This window comes from Rutidosis leptorrhynchoides, chromosome 1 (assembly GCF_046630445.1).
Source record: "Rutidosis leptorrhynchoides isolate AG116_Rl617_1_P2 chromosome 1, CSIRO_AGI_Rlap_v1, whole genome shotgun sequence".
Taxonomy (NCBI): Eukaryota; Viridiplantae; Streptophyta; class Magnoliopsida; order Asterales; family Asteraceae; genus Rutidosis; species Rutidosis leptorrhynchoides.
Genome location: NC_092333.1, coordinates 720,623,788 through 720,644,052, shown reverse-complemented (window position 1 = coordinate 720,644,052; position 20,265 = coordinate 720,623,788). Strand labels below are relative to the sequence as shown.

Genomic DNA, 20,265 nt, shown 5'->3' with positions numbered 1-20,265 from the left:
ATATTTACATATGGTAAATATTTTAGTTATAGTTTTTCAAAACTTTTTACTGTTTGTGTTGGCTTTTTGTATAGGATAAATAATATATATATATAGTGAAATATAATGAAGTTCCTTGGCGTCATTTGTTCTGTGAAGAGAACTACAAATAAGTTAAGAAAATAATTATGTTATTAATTGATTTACTTCGATGTCTACATCAATAGTAACGATGTGTATCCGATCATTAGATAATTAATTAATTTAATATGTGTTTATAATAACTATTTGTAGAGTAAAACATCATATATGAGTTTAAAAGACATGATCGCACTAATTGTTACTTTTATAAGTTTATTCATATAGTGCACAATAATGTATAGAAATTTTTTAAGAAATACTTAAAACTCCTAAAGTGTATTGGAAAATAACAAAAATTGGCAAAATTTGAAATCAAAACCTTACGACACTTAAATAAACCGTATAATAATTAGTTTATATCTTGACAAGCTTAAGAAGACAATAAAGTGATATATCGTAAATGGGATACTAACCCTATTCGTTAAAAAAATGATCATTAACTTTATCGTTTCTTATGAGCGGGTATAGAATTAATTTTGCATTATCTTAAATTATTATATTATATATGTCAGTGGTCTTTCCAACAAACTATATAAAATTTATTCGTTAAACCTTACTACCCTTTTTATCATAATGTGCTATATTGGTCAGTGGTCTTTCCAACAAACTATATAAAATTTCTCCGACATAAAGTCAAGTGAACTAAATTCTACATAACATACACATATAATATGTGTATGTTATGTAGAATTTAGTTCACTTGACTTTATGTAGGAGAAATTTTATATAGTTTGTTGGAAAGACCACTGATCAATATAGCACATCATGGTAAAAAGGGTAGTATATCCAACTTTTTTTTTTTTTTTGTACTTTCACATCACAATAAAACATAATAATATTAAAATTGTCAACTGCAATGTAATATTCGTCATTATATAAACATCACTTTATGTGAGTTGTGAAGGTAAGTACTCATGACATTATCTAAAAATTATATGTAGCAGTACTTAAATACTTTCGATTCTTTAAGATATCATGAATTTTATACTAAAATAATATCTAAAAACAGATTTTGTGTGATTATTTACGTTTGCTAACTGATTTTACATGAATTTTCAACGACGTACTCATCAAGGATCTTAGCCAACTCGATGATGGAATCTTCAAAATATTAACATCAAAATCTTGAAATTTGAGACCAAGCCGTACAACGCACGGGCTTTGCCTACTAGTAAAAATAGAATGTTTAACTATGAATATTGATTATGAATCTTGATTACTTCTAAATTGGAGTAAGGGCCTGTTTATTAAAGACTTAATGGGCTGTATGTCCTGGAATTATTATTCGGTCATCCATCATATGTGTTTCTTTGAGACTTTTTGGCTCCCCAATGTATTAATTTGGAGATTATTGGTCAGGCAAAAAACTAGTGTCCTCTGCATATGGATGTTTTTTTAACACTATTATTACAAAAGTGCCCTTAAATGTCACCAACCGAAATTTCTATCTTCTCCTCTTTTTCTATCAATCGCTCTTCCTCCAAAATTTTATCACAGCTAAATCAGTTGAATACGGAGTACATTACATTGGATGTTATACCGATTGTTAATTTTTGGTTCTCATATTCAAACACAATATATAAAATTTTCTTTTATTTTCTTGAATATATCCTCTTCATAGAAATATCTTTATATAAAAGAGTAAAGTTAGGTGTGATCGTAAAAAGAGTAAACTTATATAAAGGGTAAAATAGTCCTTTGTTATTATTAAGACAAATCATTCAGCATAAACGTAAACACTGATTTTCATTATCATCTTACTACATAATGCTCTTCGTTATCAATATAGCCATCTGTATCCATATAATGACTTAATGAGAAAATAGTAAACAGACCCTAAATTTTGCTAGATACCGATTTGAATTATTTGTCATTACCTTTTTACTTCTAATTATTTTTAAAGTTTCTAGCCACCCCTAATGTAATATTCTAGCTCCGCCTCTGCATTATCATTTTTGAAGCATATTGTACAAGCTTTATATAATAATTGTATTTTTATCTAAAAAATTTCAACAAACATTTGTTATTACTGATAACTAGTTTATAACCCGCGCAGTCGCGGATATTTTTTCATACAAGATTGTAAAAATATACTATTAATAAGTTATTTATGTTAATGAAATAAGTAATAGTATTGAAATATATGTCAATAATAAATAATGTAACAAATATCAAAAACATTAAATTTATACACACAAAGTAAATGAGTATAAAAGTTGACAACATATAAACGTAATTTGAATGAAAATCATGCTATAACCATGCACTAAGATACATGTACAATTTAAAGAATCTGTATTGCTAAATATATCACCATAGCAAATTACTTGCGACATTTTATGAAACCAAATAATTTTTTTATATAACTGGAACATTAATGGTTAAAAAAAACTGGAGCATTATCAAAATTATTTACTTATTCTAATCATATTTGAAACACAAATAGTTTTTGCCCAAACAATCTAATATTCACAAAAAGTGCTTCGTGTCTAACCAATACGGAGCAGTACACTAACATACCCACTTTGAACCATAAGCAGATTCAATGTGGTTCAATAAGATTTACGAACCTTTGAAGTTGTAGTTGTAAAACATTATTGTATGCCAAAAACTCATGATTTTTCTTTCTAGCAGCAGTCTCTTACTGTTGCTTCCTTTATTGCAACTTCAACCTCTAAGTACGTAACCGTTACCTTTTCCTCAGCCCCGACAACAGCTCCTTCCAAAATTACATCACGTTTCCTTCCTTTTGGAAGCACAGGTTGCCATAAAAGTGCCTCTTGATGAGATGAGTCTCTTTGCTTCATGAGTTGCTCTTGTTCTTCATTTAAAAGTTAAAAGCATCACCTTTTCCTCAGAATCTGTTGGCTATAATAAACCAACATAACATTCATAAATTTATCATATTGTAGTAGAGTTCAAGTTAGAGGTGGAAATTTCAACCAAATTACTAATATACAGATCGATAGAGGTTATATTTATCATTGACATGTCACATGAGTAAAGTAGAACAGTAAGCTAGGAGAGAAAATAGTTAAAGCAAGTCAAACATGTCGAAGGCCACCCAAACAATATATATAATGCATACAACCTCTCAAATCCATTTAATACAAATTACATATTCTTAATGAAATTATTGAATTTAAGTAGGATTATTTAACAGGTTAACAATTCAAAATATGAAATTAGATAGGACATGTGTCAGTTCAACCAAAACCACATATATTATAATGCATAAAGAAAAAATTATGAACCGCTAGCTTTTATTGTTATTGTGAAATGAGTTGCGCCTACCAATGAAAAGAAGAAGGCAAACAAATTGATATACGAACCTTTCAACGGTAAGACACTGCTTGTTTTTCCAAGTCGTTCTTTAAGCAGTCAACTTCTGAAGTTGCAATTATCCGTTGCTCATCCATTGTATAAGCTGAAGATGCTACACTATTAGCTGCTTCAGCTGTCTCTGTTAGCTTCTTTGATATCTCTTTTATCGTTGAAAATCCCCAACTAAATTTTAGATGAAGAGATAGCAGATCAGCTGGGTCAACTTCACTTTATATGGACCTCTAATCATGTCTCTCTTTCATCTCAAGACCGCTACTCGTATATGTTAGGTCAATTCAATCCCCGTCGAAATTGTTTGAAAGATTCATTGACATCATCAACCCGATTCGAATACCTGCCCATAGTAGATCAAGCTTTAGTGAAATAAACTCATGAACATATTTAACTGTAACTTTATACATTAACATCGTGCATGAAAAACTTGTAGAAGAACAGTTAATCGAAAGGGGGAGGGGGGTTATATATGAAAGGAAATATGGATTCGAGTGTCGAGACCCTCTCTTGTCAAATATTCATAGAGCAATAACGCTTGTTCTAATGTAATTCCATCAGAATCTATCAAATAACTTATCATACCCTTCAAATGATATATAAAAGAATTCAAACAACCTAATTAAAGCTATTTATTAAATCCATTAAACTCACTTGTTTATAATAATATCAGAGAATAGCTCTAGAGCCTGCCCTCGTGTAACTTCAATTCGCTCCAATTCGCTCGAAGGGTTGTTTGTCCTGAAGAAAACAAAAGACCAATAAGACATTTGAAGGGACGGTGATGTTCCCAGTGAGTTGATAAACTATTATTATTATAAAAAATTATAACTACAATAATACTATAAATATATGATATTTAACTGTAATAGCCGAAGAGTGAAAGCTTGTTGACCGTTGACTTTATAGCAGATTTTACTTTATACATGGATAAAACTAAAAGCATATAAAAAAAATTCTTTACCAAACAACCACGCTCTAGTTTCATATTCATCTGGATCGATGAGATGAACGTCATTGTCTGTTAGTTATCAAATATAACACAACCAACACGATAACAACAAAAAACTCAACTTTTACTATAAATACAATGTATTTGTGGGGAATCAACCCGTCTATTTCTTACAAGCAATTTCTTAGTTATTATCTTATGAGCTTGCAAAAATAATCTCATGTAAGTGAAGCTAACTACCTGACCAAATCAAAGTCCTCAATTTCCTAAAAACACTACTTTATAACAACTACTTATATGTCACTAAACCGTAGAATCCTACTTTACACCATTATTCTAATTCAAGCATGATAAGCCACAGTTTTCCAAATAAACACGGTTATAATTTTTAATTAATAAAAACCTCAACTAAAACATTTGTAGATACAAAAAATAACAAACAAGTATCCAATATACACACCTTCTTATCTTTTGTTTTCTTCCACAAATTCATGTCCTCATGCTTTCTTCGTTTTTTTGCCAAATATGTCATCTTACCCATCATTCAAGTAAGAAGATTCATAATGATAGGAAACCAGTAACAATATATTCACACTATAAAAATGAAATATTAATTCACATATCAAAATATATTCACTGTATTACTCTATATAAAATAACAAAAAACGTAAAATAAATCATACCTCGAAGTCAATTAAGATCATCTAAAAAGACATAGACGAATGCGGATTGTTAAAGTATGTATTTTTCCATGTGACAAACACCTTAATACGAACTCGCCAGTCTCTTCTCGGATTGTTGAGTTGGTTCAGTGGTGTGAATTCTCCTTCCTCTACCATGATATTTCAAAGAATATTAGATATGGTTAGATTGTATCAGTAAAGTGACATTCATATTTATATACATTTTATGAAATTTTAAAAATTGAACATTGGAGGGGATTTATCATCTGCATCATCTTGATCATCAAAAACATTAAAGCAAATTAGGTGCAAATTAATAGCATAAATCATATAGAAATTAACAAAAATAGCATTAAATTAAAGCATTCATCAAATAAGATCAAGATGAATAGTAACAAACTAATTAACGCTAAACCATATTGATTAAGTTGAAACCAAATTCAATATCCCTAAATAAATTAACACCTATCACAACTGAGATGCATAAACCCTAACTGAATTAATTAATAATGTAGTACTATTCAAAATTTATAAAATTTCAGAAAGTCACGTACCACCGTCGAGATGTATGATTCCAGACCGATCTTTGAATGATTTCAATCATTTTTTTCGAATTGGATGAAGTTTGCATCAATTTTATTCTTTGAGTGATTTTATGGATAGTGATAATAAATTTTTTGCTGTTGAATGTGAGTTTAAACCACAAGTAACGATCCCCATGTTGTTGACGAAACCCTTCTTAAACTGTTGAAAACCGCTTCTAAACCCAATTATGTGAAAACCGATCTTAAATTCAGTGAATTTGAGAGTAACTGAGGTAATTATGTTGCGTAACTGCTGATTAGAAACCTAAATGACATCATTATGAATTAAGTTGTCTAGCTCTTTGTTCCCATAAAGCAGTTATATTCTTTTCTTGTCTCATTGCGGCTTCGGCCTGTTCTCTCACTTGTTCACATGTTTCGGTTGCAGTGTTTCATTTTTCAGCCTCTTTTTGGTACTGTGCGGCCACTCTTCTTGCTTCACCAAATGTAATGTTCATTGATGAATGTATTCTTAACTAATTGTTTCTTACAATTTTAGTTCTTTTGATAGTAAATTCAGAAATTGCTTCTCCATTTCTTCCTTTAGATCTAGATCATCCTTCCCTCAATCTGGATTTTAGGTAATAATGCGATAGAATCTTTAGAACTTGAAGTAGACGATAAGTATAACAATGATACGAAACTAAATATCTACTTAACCGTATACAATGAATACTTACCTTTAACTGAAAGATTTGTCAAGCCTGCAATATATGAAAAAAGATATCAATGACCAATCCAAGTTTACATATTTCAAGAATCTAACTGTACATGCATCCCAAACTCTCAATCAATCTTTGTAATGTACGTTTCCAAATGTCACCGAATTTATAGCATTTTACAGATTTTAGCTTTCAACCATGCTAAAAAAAAAATCAACCGTATTAAGTTATTAACTGCAAGAGTAAGATAATTATTAACTCGATATTCCATCAAATTTTAACTTCACTAACCAAGAAACAAACAATCTAGACCACAAACACAAAAAACACAAATAAATAAACACCTATCTTCCTCTGGATTTGAATTGGCACATACTCTGTACTCTGATCCTAATGAATATTAAACATTTACGGAAATTTCCAGATCAAATACATTCTAGAATCTAGACTAAAGGGAACTGAATGCATCAATTCTAGTAAAGTTCAAAACTTTATCGAAATCCCAGATCAAATACAGTATAATCAGACATAAAGATTACATTAACCAGATCAAAGTTAGCAACTTATTCAATAAACAACACCAAAAGGGATAAAATGGGTTTTATGATATCCTAATGATCTAATACTGACATGAAAACAGTAAAAATCAAGAATCGAGTATGCACTAATTCCGCTAAAGCTCAAAACTTATAGAACTCCTAAATAAAAAATACATTATAATCACATAACAATCATATAATTAGATCACAGTTAGGATCTTTTTCATCAAACATTAAAAGGTTTCTTTTCTTTGATATAGATAACATTAATAACATCCATATAATGAATTACAAATGCACTAATTCAACTAAAAAATTTAAAAAACGCACAGATGAAAAAGACACTAAACAACAATAACCATAACCATACATATAAAGTTACGCTGTATTCTCGAGTTTTTTTAAAGCGGAAAGGAGTGGGGTGGAAAGGGATTGAGACAATAAGGATGGAAAGGATAGTAATTTAAAATAGTTTATGTGTATTCTTGAGTTGGAGTGAAAGTAAAAGAAAAGAAAATAAATAACTATCTATATTTATTCTTGAGTTGTATAAATTAACACTATAAACAAATAAAAGCTATTCACAATAAATAACTACAATCAACGAATAAAAAAATAAATATTTAAGGTGCTGTACTATACTATATACTAATTATGGACACAGCCCACCAAACATATTCCACCACATCACCACCTTCGCTACAGTATAACAGTAACCGGGCAAGGGTATTTTGGTCTTTTTACACCTTCGCTACAGTATATTATTTACGGAGTATTATTTATATGGAGTATTATATATTGTTATTAAAACTATGAATTTATTTTTCATACAATTGAATTATATACGGAGTATTAATTATTAACTAAAATAATAAATAAATTAATGATGTGATGAGAGAAAATGATACATGTATGATAGCTGTTGTACGATAATTGGTCATTTGTACGATAATCCCTCAAGTATAATTACATAATGGTGAATGTACGTATTACGATAGTTGATGTAATGTTTTTTTTATGAGTAAAAAAGACAATCCCTTCCAATCACCTCAAAATTGAGCTGATAGTAAGAAGGGTTAAAAGCCCACAAGTTTTCCCCTCTAACCCACTCTTCTCCTCTCCTTTCTATCATAAAAAAAACTAAAAAATGCTTGATTAATGTTCTATCCTTCCCTCTCCTTTCCTTTCTTTGCAAAAATAAACTCGAGAATACAGCGTTAGAAAGCTAAAAAAAGGTTTGATTACCGGGAACTTGAATCTGGGCAAACAATCGATTATATTAAACCATCGACAAACACCAACGTAATTGTTACAACCACCACAAACCTCCGATTCCTTCTGTCTCTGTAACAATTGAACTCATCTTCGAATTCATCATAGACATCGTTGTCACCGTGGTTGAATCAAAAGAGAAAATTAGGGCAAAAAGAATTAATACAATCGGATGATTACAAAATTTATACCATTAGGTGCGTAAAATTCTAACGGATAAATTAGTGGTAGTAGCGTGGTCGATTGCTTCAGTTTTCGGCCATCTTCTCCGACAAAAGGCTGAGGTTTTTAGATTAAAATCCATAAAGATCCAACACAAATCGTATCACTATACCACAATTATTTCAGTAATACCAATTCAATCTCGAGATTACTAAATAAAAAAGATCGACCTAAATTCAATATATCATCTTATTTTGACAGTACGACATCAGAGTAATCGTCTAACCATGTTAATCTGAAATAAAAACCCTAATATTTTAGAATGACAAGAAAACAAAAATTGAATTCAACAATCGATTTGTGATGAACTTAAATTAGGAACAGAAGTTTACTTACGTATTTTGATGTATAGAATCGATCGGAGAAGTATGTGACTGTTATCTTACATGCCGCAACATCGCTGGATTTGAACGGATTGTCTGATAGTTCATATGCAATTGTATTTCACCATGAGTGTGCGAACCCTAAACTGATATTTATAATAGCATGATCTGTTTTTTTTCCATCATAACTGCAAGATCGTGGGTTCAGCAGTTTTTCAATCAGGAAGTTACAATTTGGTTATTCAAGGGTATTATAAGTAATTAGTCAGCTTAACCGCAGCTAAAAATCCCTAATGACGTCAACAGATTTTCAAGGGCTGAGATTAATCAAGTTTTTCCTAATCTAAGGGCTGTTATTTTTTCAAGTTATTTTTTTTTTAAATCAAAGATTACATCAAAAGTGTTTTGTTATTATATATAAGATAAGAATGATGATGATTATTATTAAAATATAAAATTTAAATTCTTAAACAAATTTTATTATTAATATTAATATAAGTTCTCTTTACGGGATTAAATATGTTATGTATGTCTTAGAAATACATTTTCGATAAATGGTTGTAATGTAGACTTTATGACAAGAAAAATAATACGGATAATTGTGACGAAAATTGAAATAGATGCAATTTTAATACTTTTAATTTAAATGTCCATTGTATAAGTTCTATTTAAATATAGGTTTTATTTTAAATCTTAATTTAAAATTTGCTTTAATCTTATAAACTAGTTCTAGTTTCAAAGAAGGTTAAATGAAGAGATGCAATTATATATTTTTTTCCAAAAGAAATTTTCTAATTTTTTAAAAATAGCCCTAAAATCTATGAATAAGACTTAAAAATATGTTAAAAGAAACTAACAATTACCTTAATAACTAGCAAATAATTATCTTACTAACTAGTTAGTATCATCATTTATGCATAAACTATTTCTTTAAACTTAGGTCTTATGACAATGATTAATAAAAACCACTCAGGTTTACCTGAGTGGCTACCGAGTTGTCCAATGAAGCACACCACTCGGGAGTGTGACTAGAGGGTGCGCATAATGCGCAATTCACCCGGTATTGTGTCTCGCGCTCTGGGGCTTGATTACCCGAGGTTTAACCTTCTATGGAGGAGTCAATGTGCTCCTTCATAGGAGGGTTTCCTCGCTTAGCAAAAAAAACAATGATTAATAAAAATCTATTTTTAATACTTTTTATTATTTACCCTTTATAAGGTAGAAAATAACAAAGGCAAAAGGGATCCAAATTTTTGTTTGTTTTACTTTTGAATTTTCATCAAAACAAATTGATACCTTAAGGCCAAATTGAGATCCAAATGGCACTGCTGTCCGTTTTATTAATTAAATAATAACTTGTTATCAATACCATTTAAGAAATTATTTAACAAGTGAAAACACTATTAATTTAAGGATTGATTAAGGCAAGTTGTATAGTTTGTGAGGAAGAAATTTGGAGGGTTAATTCTTATAATTTTTCTTTAATTAATTAATCTTTTTTCATCTCTCACGTGTTGAATAACATAATCCATCAAGTGACTTTGTAACTTGAAAGAATCTCAAATTTTAATTTAATCTTAAATCTTATCTTATTTACATTTACCATTTACCATAACATATAAGAGGTGTTTCTAAATGTTATCAATTAAATGCGTTTTTTATTTTTCAACTGAACCTTTTTTATTTTACCCGATTTATAAAAACAACTAGGTTTTTGAGCCCGTGCGTTGCACGGATGTGTAAAAAAAATCGTGTAAAAAATAATTTACGGTTCATATTGATATGTAAATAAATAGCGATACTAAACAAATAGGAAAAATATAAGAATTATTTAAGAGTCCGTGGTGTTGACAAATTTTTTAAAATTCTTTCGAGTTTAAGAGCTGGTAGTGTTGACAAATTTTAAAAATTCCTTTTGAGTTTAAGAGCCCGCGGTGTTGACGAATTTTAAAAGTTCTTTTGAGTTTAAGAGCCCGCAGTGTTGACAAATTTTAAAAGTGGTTTTGGTTGGTGTAAATGTAAATTTATAGTCATTATACTCACTATCACTTAACATACAAAGATTGAATTATATATATATATATATATATATATATATATATATATATATATATATATATATATATATATATATATATATATATATATATATATATATTGTTATAAAAGTAATAATTGGATGATAATTTTATTATTATTATAGATATTGCATAGTATATTTTTTGAGTATAAATAGGTGTGTTGAGTTAGAGTTTATTGTATGTATTTTTTTGGTTAACAAAAACACTCTCTCTCTCTAGATTCCAAATGCCACCAAACTCTCATTGTACATTTTTCTATAAATAAAAAACCAATTACTCATACCTTTTGTTCAACCTTTGTTTTCTCAGTTTTACAGTATCTCTATCTCTATATACCTTCTACAGTCAAGAACCACTAAAGGTAGTTATAAGCCTACTGAATTATAACACGTTATCAGCACGAAAAGCTTAGTGTAATTAAAAGATATCTCAAACGATCACGAATCACTAATCAAGGTATGAAATTATTAATAATTTTCAGACTCGAATATATCAAATTTTGGACTACTAACATTTATATTTATGTTATTTAAGTTATATATGGTCGGTTATACCACCTGAATTATATTTCTGTAATCTAACTTTTACTAACTTCACTAACATTTATATTTATGTTATTTAAGTTATATATGGTCGGTTATACCACCTGAATTATATTTCTGTAATCTAACTTTTACTAACTTCACTAACATTTATATTTATGTTATTTAAGTTATATATGGTCGGTTATACCACCTGAATTATATTTCTGTAATCTAACTTTTACTAACTTCACTAACATTTATATTTATGTTATTTAAGTTATATATGGTCGGTTATACCACCTGAATTATATTTTCTGTAATCTAACTCTTATTAACTTCACTAACATTTATATTTATGTTAATAAGACCTCATGATTGTACGCAACACGTCATTTGACAACACGGTACTTTATGTACGCAACACGTCATTTGACAACACGGTACCATGGGTCGAGATTAATTCCGATCAATACGAATACGACGGGGTCTTTATATGTTATCTAACATTTATGATTACTTATGCAATTAATCATTATTTATTTCATGCATACTAATGTTTATTCTTAAATTTATAATTTTAAAAGTTAAAATAAAAAAATAGTTTGTATTTTTATTAAAAGTAAATCTTAAAAGTTAAAATAAGAAAAAGTAGTTTGTACTTTTATTAAAAGTAAATCTTAAAAGTGAAAATAAGAAAAAGTAGTTTGTACTTTTATTAAAAGTAAATCTTAAAAGTTAAAATACAAAAAGTAGTTTGTATTTTTATTAAAAGTAAATCTTAAAAGTTAAAATAAGAAAAAGTAGTTTGTATTTTTATTAAAAGTATATCTTAAAAGTAAAAGTAAGAAAAAAAAGGGGATGGTAAAATGGAATAGTTTTTTGTCAAAAATGAAGTATTGAAAATGAAGTGGTCTCCTTCTATAACTAAAAAAAATATATACTTTTATCAAATGAATTTTTTTGTGGCCGACAATTTCAAACACGAGTCCGTGTTTAGTTTATCAAGAATATCTCTTGCTTTGGTGAAAGGTCACGATCACGATATCAGGTGTTGTGAAAGAATTAAAAAATTGGTCAAGTGGCCTTTTAAAAACTAGAAAAAAAATTTAAACAAAAAGTTTTTTTATATATTTACAATTTACGGGTAACGTAAAAAAAAGGAAGTTTTTTTTAAAAAAAAAAAAAAAAAACAAAGAAAGTGTTTAAATGAGTTTTACAGAAAGGGGGAAAGCAAAGTAAAAAAAAACTTTTTTCCAAACAAAGGTAAATGAAAGTAGGACTTAATACAAGAAAAAAGTAAACATCTCCTAGACGTGATAAAATCTATCAATGATAAATATTAGACTTGATGAGCTAAATGTGACAAAAATGTTTCAACATGTCTTATGTTAATTTTCTAAAATAAGTTATTATTATTCCGAGTTTAACACATATACATATGTTAATTAAAAACAATCTTTTTGTTCTTATGTAGTGTTGGGTTGCAATTTTGGTTGTATGCCATAATTCCATCCAGTAGAGTGACAATAGAAAACTTTTGATGATAATCAATAAAAAACTTTTTTCCAAACTTGTCAAATGTTTTGTTAAAAACGTGACCGTTGAAAAAAGGAGGTTGAATAATAAAACTTAAAAAACAAATTATTTTTTTAAGAGTGTGCATCAAAATGGCCCGTTTAATAATGGGGAGTAAAAATATAGTCAAATTGTTTCAACGAACAAGGGTTCAATTGGATGTCTCTTAAAAAAAATCCGCGGGTACGGGTGATGGATCCAATGGATCCGCATCCACGACCCGCGGGTGCTATCCCTAATTGTGACAAGTACAAATCAACTAAAAGTCTAAAAAATAAATGCTCTTATAGGGACCAAATGTTCACAATAATTGCCTAAGCTAGATATGAAACAAATAGTTCATAAAAAAAAAAAAAAAAAAAAGGTCGTTGTGCGTTTTCGGGATGATAGCCGAAATACACTTACAAAAGTAGGTCAGCCGTCAATTCTTTATGGCCATATCAACGTAGATCAATAAAATCATTTATGGTTTTGATAAAAGATTAATTAAAAATTAATTGTTTTTTGGTCTTGGATTCTCGGTAACAAAAGCAAAGGTTGTTTTTGGTTGCCACAACAAACAAGACAGAGGTTGTTGACTTTTGTTGTTAAACATGGCACAAGTGAACAATAACAATAGATTATTGTTTTTGAAAAGAATAAAGATGCGTTAATTTTATTGTATAAAATAAAATTAAAGAAAATGGTTTTCATTGATGACTATGAACAAACGCAAACAAAGTGTTTGTGGTATTTGGTGATTAAAAAAAAAGTTCATCTAAAGCTTCTACTGAAAATAATATGCATCTAAAGCTTCTACTGAAAATTAATGTGCAAGGTACAACGTATAACTATATGGTCAAATTCATTTGAGCCTTCGGAGTCACAAGTATATGATGTATATATATATTACTCAATTAACAAAATAGTAAATCTAAATTAATTCATATGAATAGTAAAACGAAATTAATTAATTTACTATTCACATAAAAAAACGCATATGATAAAAAGCGCATCGCATATGATAAGCGCATATGATAAAAAGCGAATATGATGAAAAGCACAACGCATATGATGAAAATCGCATATGATTAAAAGCGCATATGGTGAAAAACACAGCGCATATGATTAAAAGCGTATATGGTGAAAAGGATATATGATAAAAAAAAAAAAAACACATATGGTGATTAATGGAAAGCACATATGGTGATTAATGAAAAGTATATTGTGAAAAAGAATCACAAATGTTTCTTGAAAGAATTCAAGGTAAGATATATGAACCAATTCATCCATCATGTGAACCATTTTGATATTTCATGGTTCTAATAGACGCATCTAGCGGATGGTCTCATATTTGTATGTTATCAAGCCGTAATATGGCATTTGCAAAGTTTCTTGCACAAATTATTAAATTGAGAACACATAATTCTGATTACACCATTAAAAGGATGAGACTTGATAATGCTGGTGAGTTAACATCTCAAGCATTTAATGATCATTATATATCTACAGGGATTGTTGTTGAACATCCAGTTGCTCATGTGCATACACAAAATTGGTTTAGCTGAATCAATAGATAAACGCTTACAGCTAATAACTAGACAATTGATAATGAGTACAAATCTCTCAATATTTATATGTGGACATGTAAATTTACATGCTGCGACATTAATTCGCATTATACCATGTGGAAGTCGTAAATATTTTCACTTAATACTTGATTTTGGCCAAGAGCCAAATATTTTCTACCTTAAAACATTGGTTGTGCAGTGTATGTTCCAATTGTATCACCACAACACAATAAAATGGTTCTTCAAAGAAAGATGATAATATATTTTGGATATAAAACATCTTCAATCATAAGATATATTGAACCCATGATGGGTGATGTTTTTACAGCACGTTTTGCTGATTGTCATTTTAATAAAACATTGTTCCCTAGATTAGGGGGAGAAATAAAAATAAAAAATAAAATGATGCTTCATGATGTGAACATCAATTAAGGTATATTGAACTCGCACAAAAGAATGTGAAACGAAAGTTCAAAAATAATGCATATGCAAGAACTTGCAAATTAATTACTTTATGCATTTACAGATATAAAAAAGTGACTAAATCATATATACCAGCGATAAATGCTCCAGCTCGAACTGAAATTCCAAAAGCTGGCAATAATGTCACTGTTGAGTCTTTGCCACGCATCAAACGTGGAAGATCAATTGGTTCCAAAGATAAAAATCCTTGAAAAAGAAAATCAGCTGATAATGAGGTAAGAGAAAGTGTTCAAGAAGAACCACAAATCAATATTCCTTCTGCAGAGGATATTGATAAATGTAAATACTAAAATTGCGATAAATTATGCAATATTATGGAACCGAAATGAAACTAAAATCTCTATGAGATATTTTCATATAATGTTACAATGACATCATGAATAAAGATGATGATCTGGAACTAAAATCTGTCATTGAATATACAAAATGGACATGATTGAGCTCAATGGAAAGGAGCAATAAGAGCTGAATTAGAATCGCTCGATAAAAGAAAAGTTTTCGGATCAATCGTTATCACTTTTAAAGATGTGAAACGTATGGGATACAAATGAATTTTTATCCAAAAAGAAATGTGCAAATGAAGTTACAAGGCAAAACTAGACTTGTAACTCAATATTTTCCACAAAGACCAGAAATGAATTAGGAGGAAAAATTATCCTCCTGTAATGGATACAATTACTTATTAGATACTTAATCAACCTGGTAGTTATTTAAATGCATCTCATGAATGTTGTTACTACTTATCTATATGGATCACTTAATAGTGATATATATGAATATACCTAAAGGGTTAAGGTATCATAAGCATCTAATGTAAAACCCAAGGGAATATATTCCATTAAATCACAAAGATTTCTAAGTGGGTTTATACAAACGGGACGTATGTGGTATAACCGATTAAATGACTACTTGATAAAAAAAAAGGGTATAAATATAAACTTATTTTGCACGTATGTTTTATAAAAACAATGTTCGGATATGAGATCGTAGTTGTTTATGTCAATGTTCTTAACATCATATGAACAAATAAAGAGATCTATGAAATCATTCAACTTCTAAAGAATTATTTTGAAATGAAAGATCTTGAAAAAACCAAGTATTACCTTGGATTGCAAATTGAGCATATGCCTAATGGTTTACTTGTACATCAAACAACTTATACCGAAAAGATTTTAAAACATTTTTTTTTTTAAAGACAAACTCATTGTTGTTAGATCACTCAATATTGACACTGATCTATTTCATCCCTGCGAAGATCATGAAAATTTTAACAGATCGGAAGTTCTATATTTTAGTGCAATTGAGGTTCTTATGTATCTTACAGATTATACAAGATCTGACATTTATTTTGCAGTTAATTTGTTGACAAGGTTCAGCTCAGCCCCTACCAAAAGACATTGGAATGGGATCAAACAAATAGTTTGATACCTTCGGGGAACTACTGATTTATAATTATTTTATTCTAACGAATCAAAACAAGATTTGGTTGGTTATGCAGATGCAGGTTATTTATCTGATCCACATAAAGCTAAATCTCAAAATGGATATGTATTCCTAAATGGAGGTACCGCAATATCATGGCGTTCTCAAAAACAAACACTTGTTGCAACATCATCAAATCATGCCGAAGTAATTGCATTACATGAAGCCAGTCGGGAATGTTTTTGGTTGAGATCAATGACACAACTCATTACTGATTTTTGTGGACTAGAACGCAATAAAAGTTCAACAACTATCTATGAAGATAATGTAGCTTGCATAACACAGATGAAAGAAGGGTATATCAAAAGTGACCGAACAAAACACATACCCCCTAGATTTTTCTCATACACTCAAAATCTCATTAAGGACAACCAGATTGAAATGAGATATGTTCAGTCCAGCAAAAACTCTGCTGACCTTTTCACCAAAGCACTTCCAACTGCTATTTTCAGAACACACATTCATAATATTGGCATGAGGCATGTTCAGAAGATGTAATAACTCAGGCGTTGCCTACTTGAGGGGGAGTCAACTCTATGCTGCACTCTTTTTCCCTTAGCTAAAGTTTTATCCCAAAGGGTTTTCTTTAGCAAGGTTTTTAACGAGGCAGTACTAGTTATTCACTAATAAAATTATCATCCAAGGGGGAGTGTTATAAAAGTAATAATTGGATGATAATTTTATTATTATTATAGATATTGCATAGTATATTTTTTGAGTATAAATAGGTGTGTTGAGTTAGAGTTTATTGTATGTATTTTTTTGGTTAACAAAAACACTCTCTCTCTAGATTCCAAATGCCACCAAACTCTCATTGTACATTTTTCTATAAATAAAAAACCAATTACTCATACCTTTTGTTCAACCTTTGTTTTCTCAGTTTTACAGTATCTCTATCTCTATATACCTTCTACAGTCAAGAACCACTAAAGGTAGTTATAAGCCTACTGAATTATAACATATATATATATATATATATATATATATATATATATATATATATATATATATATATATATATATATATATATATATATAGAAACAAAAGACAAAATATAGGTAAACAATTAAACTTGAATCGATGTGTTTATTTAATAAACTTATTATGTTTTGGTTTGAGTTATTCACGTGTATGGTGTATACAAAGTATTCTTATAAATGGAAACATAAAATTAAATATTATAAAAAATATTACATACGAAGTTATTTTAGGAATTTATTTAAGAGATTATTATTATTTAATTCAGTTTAATTAAGAGAATGATACGTAGGATAATTTAATTCCGATTAATTAAGAAGATGACATGTAGGATTATTTGCACGCACTTTATAGATAGATAGATAGATAGATAGATAGATAAATAGAAGATTTATATCTCTAACTTAATTATATGAAATTTATTTCCTGTATACATAAAACAGTATACCCATCAAAATATGGTTCAAGGATTAACGTTTTATATTTTAAAACTTAATATCTAAAAATTAAACTTTATTAATAGCACATCCTAATATGATCAAATAAATTGTTAAAAACAATCACAGAATAATTCTAAAAATAAAAGTCTTGATTCAAACCTCCCTATTAGGTGTTAAGTTCATGATTGTCTAATGTTATTTCGAACTCACTAATTTCACATTATACATTTTAGACAAAATTACTTAAATAGTCCCTATGCTATTCTTTTTTTGCTCTTTTCATCCCTCTCAATTTATATCTGCAAAGACAGTCTTTAAAGACATTGTTGTTTCTCAAATACATCCTTAACCCCAAGGACATGTAACTACCCTGTTAATCACTTGACAAGCACATAGAATGCAACTTAACATGACATTTAAATTTAAATGATATATTAAAAAACCTCATAAAAGGAAACAATTTGTGAAGGAGACCATATTTAACGCATAGTCCACATTGCATTTATTCTGTGATAATGAAGTTCATCAATGTAGGTGATTTCATGGTGATAATTGTATACCTTAAAATCAATCGGCAAATACACGAAATCATACGTTCCCTTTATTAGAGTTACAGTATGTTGAAATGAATTGAATTAATATTAGTGAATTGTTTCTCATGTACATATAGAGTAATCAACTATACATAAAATCTACAATAATAGATCCTATAATGTTGGCAGATCCTATGTTAACTCTTGACCAGCTGAGTAGTAGAAGTTTGTTACAACAGATTATGTACTTGGACATATTATGAACTTGGACTTGTGGATGTACTAATATGCCCCCGCAAGATGGAGGCTCCATTGGTGACTCCAATCTTGGACCGAAATTTGAGTAATGGTATTCGAGATAGAGGCTTCGTGAGGGTGTCCGCGATTTGATCCTTGGTACTGATATGGTAAACTTGTAAAGTGTGATCTTCAATTTTCTCTCGCACAAAATGATATTCAAGCGCGATATGTTTCATGCGGCTATGGAACACTGAATTTGCACAAAGATAAGTTGCTCCGATGTTGTCACAATACAGTATAGGAGCAGTAGACGTTGGAATACCAAGTTCACATAGCATATTCTTGAGCCAAATAATCTCGGATGTTGCATTAGCCACAACTTTATATTCCGCTTCGGTAGAGGATCGGGAAACAGATTTTTGTCTAGACGATTTCCAAGATACAATGTTGCTACCAAGATATATAATATAACCTGTAGTGGAGCGTCCGTTTTCCTTGGATCCACCCCAATCCGAGTCACTGAAAGCTGTGAGAGTGAGTGGTTGTTTCCGGGTGAGGAATAAGCCAAAGTACATTGTGCCTTTTAGATACCGAAGAAGCCTTCTAAGCGCCTGCCAATGAATCTCGGAAGGACTGTACATATACTGTGATAATTTGATAGTAGTGAATGCAACATATGGGCGGGTCATGGCCAAATATTGTAGTTGGCCAATAATTTTACGAAATAGTGAGGCATCAGTAGCTTCGTCACCAGTTTGTGCAAGAGTAGTGGATGTACACATTGGTGTTGTCACTTCCTTAGCTCCATCCATGTAGTAGCTCATTAAAATATCGTGAATGTGTTTATGCTGGGACAAGAATAGTCCAGTTGCTGTGGGAATCACTTCAACGCCAAGAAAATGATGTTGGTTACCCAAGTCCTTGAGAGCAAACCTGTAGTGACCCGAACTTTTTCATGTTTGTATATATTAATTGAGATTGATATTTACATGATTAAATGTTTCCAACATGTTAAGCAATCAAACTTGTTAAGACTTGATTAATTGAAATATGTTTCATATAGACAATTGACCACCCAAGTTGACCGGCGATTCACGAACGTTAAAACTTGTAAAAACGACATGACGATATATATATGGATATACATATGGTTAACATGAGATTATGATAAGTAAGTATCTCCATAAGTATATTAACAATGAGTTATATACATATAAACAAGACTACTAACTTAAGGATTTCGAAACGAGACATATATGTAACGATTATCGTTGTAACGACATTTAAATGTATATATATCATATTAAGATATATTAATATATCATAATATCATGATAATATAATAATTTAACATCTCATTAGATATAATAAACAATGGGTTAACAACATTAATTGAGATCGTTAACTTAAAGGTTTCAAAACAACACTTACATGTAACGACTAACGATGACTTAACGACTCAGTTAAAATGTATATACATGTAGTGTATTTAGATGTATTAAAATACTTTTGGAAGACTTCAAGACATATATCAAAACACTCATACTTAACGAAAATGGTTACAGTTACTTTTCCATTCTTTTCTTTCATCAAGAATTCTAGTCGTATTCTTACCCGTATTATACACAGCTTCAAAACGTACTTACTATGAGTATATACCAATAGGAACTAGCATGGGATTTCAC

The 20,265-nt window shown here is 29.6% G+C and overlaps 3 long non-coding RNA genes across 5 annotated transcripts; all 3 read right to left on the bottom strand.

Annotated features, from left to right (window-relative positions):
- Positions 1 to 2,400: 2,400 nt before the first annotated feature.
- Positions 2,401 to 4,175, bottom strand: LOC139886296 (uncharacterized). The gene is made up of 3 exons (XR_011772392.1): positions 4,111 to 4,175; positions 3,453 to 3,799; positions 2,401 to 2,988 (listed from the first exon to the last, which is right to left on the bottom strand). It is a non-coding gene; the product is annotated as an uncharacterized lncRNA (long non-coding RNA).
- Positions 4,169 to 5,264, bottom strand: LOC139886297 (uncharacterized). Its single transcript, XR_011772393.1, has 3 exons — positions 5,092 to 5,264; positions 4,869 to 5,002; positions 4,169 to 4,197 (listed from the first exon to the last, which is right to left on the bottom strand). It is a non-coding gene; the product is annotated as an uncharacterized lncRNA (long non-coding RNA).
- Positions 5,265 to 5,661: 397 nt separating this feature from the next.
- LOC139886294 (uncharacterized) lies at positions 5,662 to 8,904 on the bottom strand. Of its 3 annotated transcripts, XR_011772390.1 has the most exons (4): positions 8,707 to 8,904; positions 8,122 to 8,605; positions 6,356 to 6,379; positions 5,662 to 6,245 (listed from the first exon to the last, which is right to left on the bottom strand). It is a non-coding gene; the product is annotated as an uncharacterized lncRNA (long non-coding RNA). The 3 variants fall into 3 exon arrangements; XR_011772391.1 differs by having other exon boundaries at positions 6,356 to 6,538; positions 8,122 to 8,904; XR_011772389.1 differs by having other exon boundaries at positions 8,122 to 8,904.
- Between the last annotated feature and the right edge of the window lie 11,361 nt (positions 8,905 to 20,265).